General features: G+C 39.3%; 1 pseudogene; it reads left to right on the top strand.

Moving 5' to 3' along the window:
* Nucleotides 1-15,568, top strand: part of LOC111536238 — a 72,958-nt pseudogene that overhangs the window by 37,666 nt on the left and 19,724 nt on the right.

Here is a 15,568-nt window from a genome sequence, read left to right as displayed (position 1 = left end):
TTTTTGGTCTTTTCCCAGTTTAATTACTCCCCAGGGCTCAACTTCTGGTTTGGCTTTTTCTGGGGTTAGCCACCTTTCATTAGCCTGTGTACTTTCAGGCTGGCTTACCCAATTTAAAACTCTTGGTCCCAGAGCCCAGACATCAAATTATCATATAGTTTATTTTCCTGTGTACTTTTCTGCATTCAAATTTAAAAAAGGAAAAGCAAAGCAAGTCCAAAAAATTTGATGTTTCTTGGTCTTTATTTTCTTCTTTCTGTAAAAGAATCCGGGCTCCAGTTGATTCCAGAAATGGAACAAAAATTGTGTACAGGACCAGGGGACTGGGAAACAAGGGTTTCTCATCCTTTTAGAGGAAACCCAGTAACCAAGAGAATTAGAAACCACATGTTTACTGCACAATTTAAACAAGATGTTTCCAGACAGCCCCTCCCCCATGTCATTTAATTGGTTTTCATTTTGTCACTTTTTGTTGTAACTGAACCAAGTTCTTTGCTGATGATAAAACATTGTGCGAAGAGGTAATTTCGAAGCTGTTCACATAAAGACATGCTGAAGCTATATTCTAGAATCCTTTTCTTATAATATTTTCACAATCAGTTTGCTGATAATACAGTATAATTCCCGGTCTTGCTTTCCAAATATTTTAGAATTTTAAATAGAGGCTACACAGCAAAGTGCTCCTCTTATTTGCATTGCTTAATAATTACTCTGCATATTTGACAAAGGGAAAATCACTTTATGACATGTAAACGACTTGTAAACTGAAAAGAATTCTGAGTTTAGTTGCCTTTTAAAAAGAAGTATGAAATTTAAGTAAGAAAGAAGAATATATTTGAGATCTATTTAATACACTAATGCGTTCCTACTCCTGTAAGACAAGTTTTGGTTTATCACCTAGAAAATAAGGATGATGCTCATCTCATAGGAATGTGGTAAGGATGAATTAATGATGTCTGCCAAGTGCTTTTTCCATTTTGAAGATGAAATTGTCTGTTGATTTTTACTACTATAGAGTGTACTTTTCTCACAGTTTGAAGGGTTATGGAAACTTGGTGCCAAAGGAATGTGTAAACTAGACACGGGAGGAAAGAAATGGGTTGAGACCAGCCCTTGCAAGGCTGCTGCTTGCTGTTCACAAGCACTTGAAAAGCTGGAGAAGCCAGTGTTTCAGTTCTTAACAGCAATCATCACCACGACCATGACATGCTGCATCTCAACCAAAATATAAAACAACTCTGACTCATGTGGTATATTTACTTCCTTTGAGGGTTTTATGTTTCCTATGCCTTTGAGACCACTTTGGCTCCAGGGGCTGGTTTTCATCCTTGTGGATACAGAAACACATTTTATTCTTGTGACCAAGGGGTGTTCTGGTTCCAGTGAATGAATTCACTCTTAAAATCCCCACAAGAGACTAAATGTAAATCAGAAAGTTGGTTAATTAGTTTACTATGAGAGTGGCCCCTAGGCCGATAAATGGGACCAGCTGGCTGATAGGCACCCCACTTGGTAATGTAATCTACCACTTGGAAGCTTCACGAACAGAGAATCACAGTAAAGGGAAAGACAAATTGGGTTTCTAGTATGTTTCTGTCAAGTTCTGGGGTCCTAAAGACTCCCTGTTCTTTACCCTTGGTACATTTCTGTCTAAACAACTAAAATTGCTACCTAGAACAGATCAGTCTCTCCTGATTATACTGTAGAAACACTGAGAACTTCTTATTCTTTTACTCTATAAATTTCCTTTTTCTGGATTACATGTTGATGCTACAACTTTTAATTTCCATGTTTCTAACTCTTTTATGCCTTGACAATATATAATTTTAAGAAATCATTTTATGTTGTGCATATTTCATCTCCTTATTGTCTTAGGAAAAGCTTATTATAGTAACCTAACTCTATCTCTAGACTTGAAACTCTCAGTTAGACTTTTTGTGACTCAGACTCACAGAGTGTTAGAGTTGAACAAAATCTTAGCAATCATTTAATCTACCTTCCTTATCTGGTAAATGAGAAAACTATGGCCCAGAAACAAAAGGGACTTTTTGCTTAAGGTCAAAAAGTTAGTAGCAGAAATGGAACTCTAACTGACTTGGAGTTTAGTGCTTCAAATATAACATTCCTTGTTTATTTTACCTGCCATGTTATTTCACCTTTTTCCTAATTCCTGACATCGAACCCAAGATCCAACTTATTTTTACATCTGCTGAAATATTCGTCCAATTTGTATATTTTTAAAAGATTTTTTTCTCATCAATAACTATGTTACTTGACCCAGAATATCATTTCTAACTAGAGAGTGGCTTGTTCTTTAAGGTTGTGTATTGCTAATAGGAATGCTAGTTAATAAATTGGACTTTAGAAAAGCTCTGGTTTACTTTTTGAGGGCTATCTTTTGCCCTCACATTGATCATGAGTAGTACTAGCCACACAATAGACCCTCCATAAATATTTCTTAATAAATTCACTGGTTAAACCTTGACTAAGGAGGGTGAATCCAGCTGATTGGAACAAAATTAATCCTAGATGCTTTAGCACAGAAGTTATATGATTGACCCTTATTCTACAAACACCTCTTAATTGAAAGATATCCCCCAAACACTATTTTTGAGCCTCCAGGGTTCTCTATCTCTGTGTCATAACCAAAGAACTAGCAATTAATGTCCATACCTTGAAAAATATCCTTCACGGTTATTTTTTAAACTACACGCTTTGTATTTCATTCATCAAGTCCTGACATTTTTACCTCCAAAATGTAGTAAATCTGTATACTTTTTTTTTTTTTTTTTTTTTTTTGTCTTTACCACCTCCACTGCCACAACCCTCATCTAAGCTATCATTATGTCTCACTTGGCCAACTCAATAAGCTTATTAACTGGTCCTCTTTCCACCATTATCTCCCTTTACCTGTACTTTAAACTGCAGCAAGAATGGTCTTTGAGAAAGTAGGTGAGATCATATTTCCCACCTAATTCTATCCTTATCTATACCCCTAGATACTGTAAAGTTTTTTCAGTTATTTTCTAATACTTCCACAGTGAAGACTGCCTCCATTACCATGCCAGTTTCCTTTGCTCCCACTTTCATCCTTGCTCACCAGTTGCCAGCAATACTGACCTCCTTTCAGCTCCAAGAACAAGCCAAACTCTATCCCATATTTGGACATTTGTCCACTCTGTTCTTTCTTGATGGTCCTTTTGGGAAACCCAAGGATGCTTCATGAAGTCAGCATTTGAGCTGGGACTTGACAGATAGGTAAGATTACCGCAGAGAGGGATGATTCATTTTAAGATTGCTACATGCAAATAATTTCCTAACTGCTCTGGGGAAGTGTTCAAATCTTATTTATTTATTTATTTATTTAGAGATGGAGTCTTGCCCTGCCACCCAGGCTAGAGTGCTGTGGTGCGATCTCAGCTCACTACAACCTCCACCTCCCGGGTTCAAGCAATTCTCCTGCCTCAGACTCCTGAGTGACGGGGATTACAGGTGCATGCCACCGTGCCTGGCTAATTTTTGTATTTTTAGTAGAGATGGGGTTTCACCGTGTTGGCCAGTCAGTCTAGTCTTGAACTCCCGACCTCAAGTGATCCACCCACCCCCGCCTCCTAAATTACGGGGATTGCAGGCATGAGCCACTGCACCCAGTCATCAAATCATTAATTTGTAACTGGAAGCAGTTCATATTACTATTCACTCTGATTGATCATTTCAAGGTGTCTCATCCTCTTAATAAATGCTCTTTCCTGAATATTGAACCTTATCTGCTCTACCAGTACTTTGTTCCTACTGTCACAGTTGAACATGTAATCAGGCCCAAGTTATTAATATAAATCATTAAAATTTATAGTTAATAATTGCAAATTTATTTCTTTTCAGAAGCTTCATAATAGCATCCAGCCAATTAAACAATGAACCCAATATAGTATAAAATATTCCCTACCTATAGAAGTGATCACATGCTAATAGTTATTAACCTGGGAAGTTATTCCGCTGAGTAAACTGGCATTCTTGGAGAAACATTTCTTCATTAAGATGACCAGGGATGTGTTTAACGTACTGAAATAGTAATTTACAGAGTGGTACCTTATTGGCTTCAGAAATTTGAAACAACTCCCAGAGTGCCTGACACACTCATTTTGTTTTAATCACCTCATATACAAGCAAAACAATCCAGAGCCAAACGTTTGATCGGATTATAGAAGTTTTGGGCAACATATTTGACATCCAATTAGTTTTTTTCATAGGTTAATGATAAAATCGGTTTGTATTGTTTGAGGTCACACCAATTAAGAGAAAACAGGTAAAGCGTGTGAGTGTGTATGTGTTGGGGCGGGAGTGGGTGGAAGGTTGGGGGAACAAGCAGAAAGCCAGTTTAGAGTTTCAAACTCTTTGTAGATAATCCATTGTTTGCATAATCCACATTTAGAACTGACTATAATAAGTAAAACCCTAATTTAATGCAGTGGGTTAGGACTGAGATCATTCATAAGAGAGGAATTTTTGTCGAAAGGAAAGGACTGCCTTAATGTGCATACATATTGTAAGAGGTGGGTAAAAATTTGAAGACTGGGCCCGGTGTCTCAGGCCTGTAATGCCAGCACTGTGGGAAGCCGAGGTGGACAGATCACGAGGTCAAGAGATCGAGATCATCCTGGCCAACATGGTGAAACCCCGTCTCTACTAAAAACACAAAAATTAGCTGGGCGTCGGGGCGGGTGCCTGTTGTCCCAGCTACTCGGGAAGCTGAGGCAGGAGAATCGCTTGAACCTGGGAGGCAGAGGTTGCAGTGAGCCGAGATGGCGCCACTGCACTCCAGCGTGGGCGACAGAGTGAGACTCCATCTCAAAAAAAAAAAAAAAAAAAAAGAGTAGTTAAATTTCCATCAGAAAGTCAACTGAGACCCCTCAGAACTGCCCAGTTCCATGTCACCCACCTACCATCACCACCACCACTAGGACTATCACCTGTTCTGATTCAGGGCGGAGGAAGGCAAGAGGGAGAGACAGAGAGAGAGAGAGAGATCAAGAAGGTGATAAGATGATATAATAAGTAGGTTTCTTGGTGCCAAAGACACAATTGGATTGATGAACGTGAGTCTTCTTTAGGGCCAGCCAAAGAAGGACAGAAGCTGAAGGACAGGACAGGAAGGCAATGCTTTCACAATCCTAGTGCGAGCAGGAGCATGTCTCTTATACTCCTCCAGCCACACTGTAGTGTGTTTACTAGAATTACAGTTGCCTAGCAAATGAAGTAGTAGGTTATGTACCCATAATCCTGCTCACTCACTGCTTAACAACCCTCCTTGTCAAGTTTATCACAGAGAACCAGAAATTTAACCAAAAGGCTCTGAGAAACCCAGGAAGAGATACAAATCTCTGCAATTAATGCTTAGCCATTTCTTTCATAGGTTCTCAATAGCTGGTTTCATTTTCTTTTGAATACCTGAATTCATCGATGGATTGATAGGTTCGTTCATTCATTCATTCTTTTATTCCACATGCACAAGTGCACGTGCACACACACACACATATACATACAGTCACACATTGCTTAATGATGGAGATACATTCTGAGAAATGTGTCATTAGGCAATTTTGTCATTCTGTGAACAACATAGAGTGCACTTACACAAACCTAGATTGTATAGCCCTACTACACACCTAGGCTATATGGTATAGCCTGTTGCTCCTAGGCTACAAACCTGTACAACATGTTACTGTACTAAATACTGTAGGCAACTGTAATACAGTGCTAAGTATTTGTGTATCTAAATATATCTAAACATAGAAAATGTATGGTAAAAATATGTTATATCTTATGACTGTATGTATGTGTGTATATGTGTACGTGTGTATATATGTGTGTATATATATATGTGTGTATATACATATGTGTATATATGTATATGTAGTATACTATATACCATACACACACACACACACACACACACATAGCCATCCAGATCAGCCCAGTCAACCCTAGCAATCAATGAGGTGACAGATGTTGCAGCCAGATCACCCTCACATCCATCCTCAATGAAAAAAGTAAGAAAGAAACAGTAATGTCTTTGGGGCTCTACCCAAGCCACTGCAATCAGCATAACAGGTCTTGTTGCCTGCTCAGCCCTGTGGAGCCTGTCCTGGGGTGTCAGCAGAGGGGCTGCACTGGGACCTTTTGGAAATGCTTTTCTCTTTAGTCCCAAATTACTTGGAAGCTTTTTGGCTTGTTTAGACTCTTTATAAAAAATAAAAAGGTGATCTCCATGACAAAATGGTGCATGTGTCTTTGAAAATGCTGCAGCAAACCATCAAGATGATTTAGCAGATTCAGAAGAGCCTGATAAATTCTTCATAGCAAGTATCAAGGGAGAGGTACCTTTGAGTTTTCAGCCTTATGTTACAGATGCTCTGAATGGTGAGCTTCCAAAGAAACTTTTGGAGTATCTAATATTTCTGAGAAAAGCATTCTGGTTCCCATTTTACAGCAACACAGAGGCAGCCTTAGCAACTAATGGATTTTACATCTGGAAAAGGAGAAAAGAACAAAATATTTGGCCAATGACTAAAATATTTCCACATCATCTAGCCTTCAAAAGATCACCTATGAGACACTTCAGTTTTAGAACTGTAGAAGTTAAATAAAGTAAGTAATTAACTCAAACTCTACTACTTTGGGAATTCTTTTCAATATTCTGCCTAGCATAGATTACGCCAGGGAAAATGTGGAGTTGAATCAGGTGGCTCACATAGGCTTGCCACTGGATCTGCTTTTTGAAAGAGAGAGGGGGAATTAATTTAATTTTAGAAAGGTCTCCCAGGGCTCCAGAAACAGTAGAGTAGAATGGTCTAGCACTTTTCTTCTTTTCTAAAGGATTTTAATGTATTTTCTCTTCTGAGATCCAAAGGGCCCTGAAATGCCCTCTGAAGCCCTTCGTGATCACCCTTTAAATCTTTGTGCTGCTTTTTTCTTCTAGGCTCCCAGAGAATGAAGATCACAACACAGTAAGCATGGAACATGATGATTTATATTGATGACTCTCTCTCTATATATATATCTATATATATGTGTGTGTGTGTGTGTGTGTGTGTGTGTGTGTGTGTGTGTGTGTGTATGTTAAGGAGCAAAACTGTATTGAAATAATTTATGTACAATTTTCTAACCACTAGGATTCGGCTGCACTACCAATCCTCATTCAGTGTGACCATTCCTTTTCAGGGTATTATTCATTTTCCCTTCAACAATTTTTTTGCTATCAAGTAGGAGGGTCCCAGATGGATTACCATCTGGGGACCAGCCCAAGGAGCAGAAAGATAGTCAGGGGAAGACATTTTTGACATTAACAATGTACCTGTGGGGGCTCTTAACCTGTGACTTGAGCCTGAATGAGATCTGATGAACAAGATACACCTCGTGAATGATTTTGAAACAGATTTATGAACTGGTTGAAGTCAACTTGACAATTTATTACATTTGTTCTCATCTTCTGTTTTCCTTTCATTTGACTTTCTCCTTTCTTCTCATAGTTGCTGTAGGAAGCTTACAACCCCTTAATAATAATTATGAATGCTTGCTAAGTGCCAGGCATCATCTTAAGTGTTTTAGACGCACTATATTATTTAATTTTCTAAAAACTCAATGATGTTGGTTCTATTTTTGTTTCCATTTAGCAGATGAGAAAACTGAGGTTTGGTGAACTTCAGCATTTTACTATATTAGTCATCTTTGCTTGGGTTACAAACAAATAATCCCAATATCTCTGGACTTAAACTAGAGTCTGGCAATTTTTTAAAAAAAGGGCCCAGATAGTAAATATTTTAATCTTTGTAGGCCATACAGCCTGTGTCACAACTACTCAACTCTCCCATTGTGGCACAAAAATGGCCATATATACTGCGTAAACAGATAAACATGACTGTGTTCCAAAAAACTTGATTGATAAACACATAAATGTGAATTTCATGGAACTTTCATGTGCCATGAAATATCGTTCTTCTTTTGATGTGTTTTCAACCTTTTTAAAATGTAAAGGGCATTTTTAGCTCACAGGCTGTGCAAAAACAGTTGTGGGCCATATTTATCCTCATTGGCTGTAGTTTGTGGACCCTTAAGTTAAACTCCCATTTATTTCTTGTTTATATTATGTGAAGGCTGCAGTTCAGGTGTAGATCTGCTGGGCTCTTATTCAGTTTGGCTGTGCTTGGCCCCACAACTCTTCTCATTCTGGAATCCAGGCTGAAAGCGTAGCCACTATGTGAGGCATGCTATTTTCATAGGACAGGAATGAAAGGGGCAGAGTCAAATTATGCAAGCTCATTGTCTTAGTCTATTCAAGTTGCTCTAACAAAACTACCATAGACTGGGTGTTTATAAACAACAGAAATTTATTTTTCACAGTTCTGGAGGCTGGGAAGTTCAAGATCAAGGCTCTGGAAGATTCATTGTCCAGCAAGGGACTGTTTTTGGTTCATAGTACCTTCTTGCTGTGTCCTCACATGTTGAAAAGGGTGAATGAGCTCCCTTGGGGCCTCTTTTATTAAGGCATCTCATTCATGATGCCTTAAGGCTGTGCCCTCATGACTTAATCACCTCTTAGTACCATCACCTCTTAGTACCATCAAGGCTCCACCTCTTAGTACCATCACCTTCAGTGTTAGAATTTCAACATATGAATTTTTGGGGGACACATTCTAACCATGGCACCCATTTAAAGCTTTCCCTTGCTTATATGTAGCATATGTGATGTCCACTCATATTCCTTTTTCCATAGCAGGTTATATGGCCAAGTCCAAAGTCAATGGGACAGGAAGGGAAGACATGTTCAGGGAGGCAGTGTATCATTGAAAACTAGTAAGCTAGTAAACCAATTTGCCACTTGATCTAAGATTGCATGATGGGTCTTGAGGTCCAGGGTTTTGTGCTCTGAAGTCTGTGCTCTTAAGCACTTTGCTATGCTGGCTCCACTTTGTTAGGCCTTTGCTTCCCCCACACTCTCTTAACAGTGCTCTTTATTACCTGTTCAGCTTCTATCTGTTTTAGCTTTCCCATCTCCTTTCCTTCTGAGTTGGTCTGAATCTTTACTATGCTGTATGGATTTCTGGGTACTTTCTGTTGTCCTCCAGACCAAGACAGCAGGACTCACTGCATCCCTCAGACCACGAACGCAGCCATCCAGGCCGCCTGGCCACACAGGTCACTGTTGTCTCTCTTACTCTCTGCATGAATGATGGAAAGGGCTGTGCATTTCCCTCAGGAAGCCTGCTTGTTTCACTGAAAAAAGACCAATTTCCTGGTAGAGGACACCAGGAATAAACCCCAATTGCTCCCCTGACCTCTGGCCACCACTCCCCTTCTAGGAAACAATAGCTAACATTTGTATGAGGCTTTATAGTTTACAAAGCCCCTTCCCTGTATCATTCCACTTGATCCTCATAACCATATTGAGAGGCAGACAAGATTATTACCATTCTACAGATCAAGAAACTGAGTCTGAGAGAAAGTCCAAAGTTTTCTTGAAGATCATGGAGTTATTTATTTAATTATTTAGTTAGTTAGTAGTGGAGCTGGAACTCAAACCCAGGGCTCTTTCCCCTTACCCAGAAACACACCCTGTCTTTGATGTTTCTTAGTTTCCTCCCTTTGAAGCATTCCTACTACTGCTATGAGGCAGGATTAGAGTCCTTCCTCCCCTGGGATTGCAAGAACCTTAAAAGGACTGGCAGAAGTGAGATTTAACTCTTTACTGCTCTTTGTGTGAAAATTACATCAGTCATTACTCAAAGGTCACAGTCACTTGAAGGTGGAAAATTGTGATTGCTAGTATGCTGTGATCCTAAACTCCCTACTTCCTGAACCATTTCATTTTTCAGGATCTGGTTTACTGATACGTCCTATGTGAAGTGCTTTCCCATCTCCCCCAAATAGAGGAAGGAGTCATCTTCTCTTCTGTGCCCCCACAGTCTGAGCTCCCTTCTCCCATAGACTATCACTCTGTATTGTAATTGTTTATTTGCTAGTACATATCTCCCACTAGGCCCTGAGCTCCCTGTGAGCACAGACTATATCAGCCTCACCTTTGTACCCCCTATCATAGCAGTTATCCCTCTGTCTTGCACTTTATCTGGTTGTTTGCCTATCTGCTCTACTGAACTTCATGAGTTCATGCTCATGCCACTTCTTTACTGCTGTACCTACATACTGGGCCAAACATGGTGCCCGGTATGTGGTAGATGCTTAGTAAATGGCCACTGAACTTTAGGATTTGGTTGCTTTCCAACTAGATCCATTCTTCTGAGATAGGGGCCAGTGGAAATTTTCTCTTGTAATCAGACACAGTGGAAACCACCTTCTCCTGCTCCAGTATTTTTAGAAGGTAATCAACTAAGCAAATTCAATGGACAGTTGGAAAGGTGGCACCATTGTTAAACCTGGCTAGTCTCAATCCAAAGGATATGATTAGAGATTGGAGGGGTGGAAGGTATTGACTTCAGTTTCAGGGGTCCCAACCAAGCATGTTTCTTCTCCCACACTGCACAGTCCTGTGAGGCCAGCAAGTGAAGCAGTTAGTAAAAGCTGAGAGGAGAGTGGAGAGAAAGAAGAACACCATTTTAATTCCTTTTTGTCCTTACTCACATGCCAAACATCTGAGCAATATACTATTTAAAACCTTGAAAATTCACAACATAGCATTGGAAAGGTGAAAGAGGAAAGACCCTTTTATCAGCTCACTTCTCAGTGATGTTCTCACCCCACAAGCATTTGAGTCCTGAAGCAAAACTCAGCATGATGTGAAAAAGTTCCAATCACTCTTATTTGCAATTTTTCTGGACAACGGAAAACTATTTGCTTGTCTGCAAAAGTCTGTTTTTTTCCTATCTAGACATGAACTCCACTTAAAATTATTAGGAAACTCTTTTAGCCTGCTGAGTGTAATCTATTCAAGCTCATGTTTTTCAGAACTTACTAGAAGCTTTGTGTCTTCTAGTAGACCCTTAATATAATTCAATATGTGACGAACAAAGTCATGTTGTTCAGGTATGACTAAAGTTAAGAGAGAGCAGCTTTTATCCAATATGGTCAAAAATGCATCTTACAGATGGAAGCTATGACAAAATGCCACTTTAAATAAGCAGCCTCTATATTGTGCAGAAACACCCACATCTACTCCCTCAAATCTCAATGCACTCCACTCACTCTGTATTTTGTCATCATGGGCAGACAGAAAAATTCAAACCAAGATGCATGATTTAGCAGATGTTTTGCAAAAGGTTCCATTCTTTTGGTCATCAGCACATGTGGAGTTGTCAGGAGCCCTGTAAAGATTTTACAAGCCTTATAAGTCATAGTTTATTGAGCCTGGGATGGAATTTAATATATCATCATGGTTCTGGAAGTTCCCTCCTTTTTGTCTGATATAGTCTATAGCTTTATTTACCTTGAAACCAAAAATGCTGGATATAAAAATGAACAGGCAAAGCTCCCCATTGGTGCCCGTGTCATCGCCTTCTAGGTGTGGCTCCTTGTTTACTGCATGATGGCAGTACTCTCACTTTCTTCATCAGGACTGCTATCAGCAAGCTGAATCAGCATTTTGGCCAGCTTTTGGTTCATTTTATTTTCCTTTAGAGGAAATGTTTCCCAAAGTTTGTTAATGATCCTAAAGTCTTATAAAATTACCCAGCAATATCATTTTACCACAACTTCATGCAGTATGAAGTTCCAGTCATGCCAAAAAGAGTTCAGATGCTCCAAGATCTTATAGCATTTATCAAAACTGGCCTAAAAAGCAACATACAAAGCTTTATGCAAAATCAAACATGCCAGGCAACTAGGCTGCCTGGCCAACTTAGTACACATATATGTTGGACTTGCTTTGCCAAATTTGAAGTGTACGTGAACAGATTCATCTGCAACACTGGGAAGAAAATAGAATAGAAATTGCAGCTGCCATTTGTGGAGCACATGTCTCTAAATAACTATGGAGATAGATGTCCTTGTTTTTAAGTCCTAATTTTACGGATGAGGAACTTTAGGCTTAGAGAGGTGAAGTACCAGGCCTAAGATAACACAAGTCTTTGACAGACTAGGACTTGTGTTTCTTGGCTTTTTAGTATGCCACAACTTTACACTTTAGCTATAGGAGGGATGGTCTGGCATAACTTTGGGAACAGTGAGACATTGAAGCCAGACAGACATGGGCTTAAACCCCCTCAGGCAGAAATGTTTTCCATGTCATTTCTTCCACTAGCCATATCCATCTTTTACTTAAAGCTTTTCCTGACCCTTCATTTTCTCTTTTGCCTTCTATAACTACATGTGTTTCTGCCCTTCTTTGAATCCCTGAAATTATAATTACATAGTTTGCAATACTTTTGATCACAGATTACTGTACTTGAACTATAATAATTTGTTCATTCTTTGATTCTCTCTATAGCTATTATTGAGTTTCTTATATGCAAGACCATGTGCTCAATATTCTGAGGATTCACAGATAAATACATTTAGGTAGAGCCTACAAGGAGCTTATCTGCTAGTACAGGAGATAAAACATGTCATAAGAACATTAAGTGGTGCTCTTTATTGAATAACTACTATGTGCCTGGTCCCGTGTGAGGCACTTTACAAAAGTACCTTTCCAATCGACTCCTTTCAACAATCCTGTAAGATAGATATTATAAATCTCATTTTCAGGGTGAGGAAGCTGAGGTCAAAGGAGGTTAAATGACTTATTCAAGGTCACCCAGCTGCTCAAGTAGAGAAACTGGAATTTAAGGGCAAGTGTGGTTGGCAAGCTCACTGCTTGCTACTTCTCTACACTGCCTCTCTATAAAATAGCAGATAGAAAATAAGTGAAAGTGCCAGAAAAGAGGTACAACAAATGTGCTAAGGGAGTTCAGAGGAGGAATGAAGCTCTTATACTGGTCTTTTTTGTTCTGTTCCTCTTCTCTTCTCCCTCCGTCCTCTAAACACAGGAACCGGGGACTTGAACATGGAAACTGTCTTTTTTTCACCTCTGTGTCCTCAGTGACTGGCCCAGTGTTGTGAGCACATAGCAGGTGTTCAGAGATGTGGGTAGAGATGAATATAGTGACTGTTTGCAGGAAGGCGGGACAACTGGGGCTTGTACCACATCATGTTCCATTCACTCCCCAACTGCAAATTTGCTGGAGAGCTCTACTTGGGCTCCTTCCCTTGTGTGGCCTTGGGTAGGGATACAGTCACAAAGGCAAAGAGGAGATTGAATACACAACATTTCATTGTAGGTTTTGCTATTTTTTCATTAGCTACATTTCTATAATTTGGGAGGGAGATCATAGAAATCTTTATGTATCAATAAAGGTGCTTGAGTAAGACTTTAGGGAAGTCATTTCCTTTTATATTTCTTTTGTGTGATAAATATTGGGCATTCTGTAGTGATTTTGACTTTTTTTTTTTTTGGATGAAGTCTCACTCTGTTGCCCAGGCTGGAGTGCAATGGCATGATCTCGGCTCACTGCAACCTCCACCTGCTGGGTTCAAGCAATCCTCGTGCCTCAGCCTCCTAAGCAACTGGGATTATAGGCACATGCCACCATGCCCAGCTAATTTTTGTAATTTTAGTAGAGAGGGGGGTTTCACCATGTTGCCCAGGCTGGTCTCGAACTCATGACCTCAAGTGATCTGCCTGACTCGGCCTCCCAAAGTGCTGGGATTACAGACATGAGCCACTGCGCCCAGCCGATTTTGACTTTTGAATGCAGTTATGAGGCAATGCAATGTAGTAGGGGTAGTACACCCCTGTGGTTAAACATGTAGGCTTCAGAATCAGGTTGATTTGGGTTTGAATTTTAGCTTTGCCACTTAGCAACTTTGGGACCTTGGGTAAGTCACTTTACTTCCCTGAACCTCAAGTTATTTTATCTTTAAAATGGGGTTAATGATAAGAAAAAAGTGTGCAAATTATACATGTGATAAGGGGTTAATATCCAAAATATATAAGAAACTCAAAGAACTCAATAGCGAGAAACCAAATAACCCAATTAAAAAGTGGACAAAACATTTGAATAGGCATTTATCAAAAGGAGACGTAGACTACCTAATAGCTATATGAAAAAGTGCTCAACATCACTAATCATCAGGGAAATGCAAATTAAAACCACAGTGAGATATCACCTCACACCTGTTAGAAGAGCATCTATCAAAAAGACAAAAGAGGTTAGGTGCAGTGGCTCATGCCTGCAATCCCAGCACGTCAGGAGGTCAAGGCCGGCAGATCCCCTGAGGTAAGGAGTTCAAGACCAGCCTGGTCAACATGGCAAAACGCTGTCTCTACTAAAAATACAAAAATTATCTGGGCGTGGTGGCACATGCCTGGAATTTCAGGTACTTGCGAGGCTGAGGCAGGAGAATCACTTGAACCTGGGACGTGGAGGTTGCAGTGAGCCAAGATTGCACCACTACACTCCAGCCTGGGCAACAGTGTGAGACTCTAGCTCAAGAAAAAAAAAAAAGACAAAAAGTAACAAGTGTTGGCAAGGATGTGGAGAAAAGGGAACCCTTGTATGCTGTTGGTAGAAATGCAAATTAGCACAGCTATTATGGAAAACAGTATGGAGGATTCTCAAAAAATTAAAAATGGAACTACAATATGATCCAGCAATTTCATTTCTTGATATATATCCAAAGGAAATGAAATCAGCATGTCAAAGAGTTGTCTGCACTTTCGTGTTTGTTGCAGCACCATTCACAATAGCCAAGATATGGAATCAACCTAAGTGTCCATATATATGTGTGTGTGTTGCGTTTTCTTTATATGTTACATACATACACACACATACACACACAACGGAATACTGTTCTTTATGTGCTACACACACACACACACACATACACACACACACAAGGGAATTCTATTCAACCTTGGAAAATAAGAAAATCCTGTCCTTTTTGAGTACATGGATGAGCCCGAAGAACATTATACTAAGTGAAAAACGCTAGGTACAGAAAGACAAATACTGCATGATCTCAATTATATGTGAAATCTAAAAACTTCACACTCATGGAAGTAGAAAATAGAATGATGGTTACCACAGGCTGGGGTCTGGGTGTGAGAGAGGGAATGGGGAGATGCTGGTCCAAAGGTACAGAATTTTGGCTAGGAGAAATAAGTGCCAGAGATCTAATATACAGCATGGTGACTATACTTGATAATACTTTATTGTCTACTTGAAATTTGCTAAGAGAGTAAATCTTAAATGTTCTTGTCACCAAAAAAATGTTAAGTATATGATATGATGAATTTAATTAGCTTGATTTAATCATCCCACAATGCATATGTATATCAAAATATCCCATTATACTCCATAAATATATATAATTTTTATTTGCCATTTTAAAAAAGTAAAATATAAAAACAAAAGAATGGAGATGATGATAGTTCTTGTGAAGATTGATTGGAGTGATGCATGTAAAATGACTAACACATATGAAACTCTCAATGAGTATTAAGGGTTATAATGACAGACCATTTATTGAAACCAATTTTGACTTATTTTTACTATTTTCTGATAGTATTCAACCAATGTTT

Source organism: Piliocolobus tephrosceles, chromosome 12 (assembly GCF_002776525.5).
Source record: "Piliocolobus tephrosceles isolate RC106 chromosome 12, ASM277652v3, whole genome shotgun sequence".
NCBI classification, from domain to species: domain Eukaryota; kingdom Metazoa; phylum Chordata; class Mammalia; order Primates; family Cercopithecidae; genus Piliocolobus; species Piliocolobus tephrosceles.
This window is presented reverse-complemented; position numbering and strand designations above follow the sequence as displayed.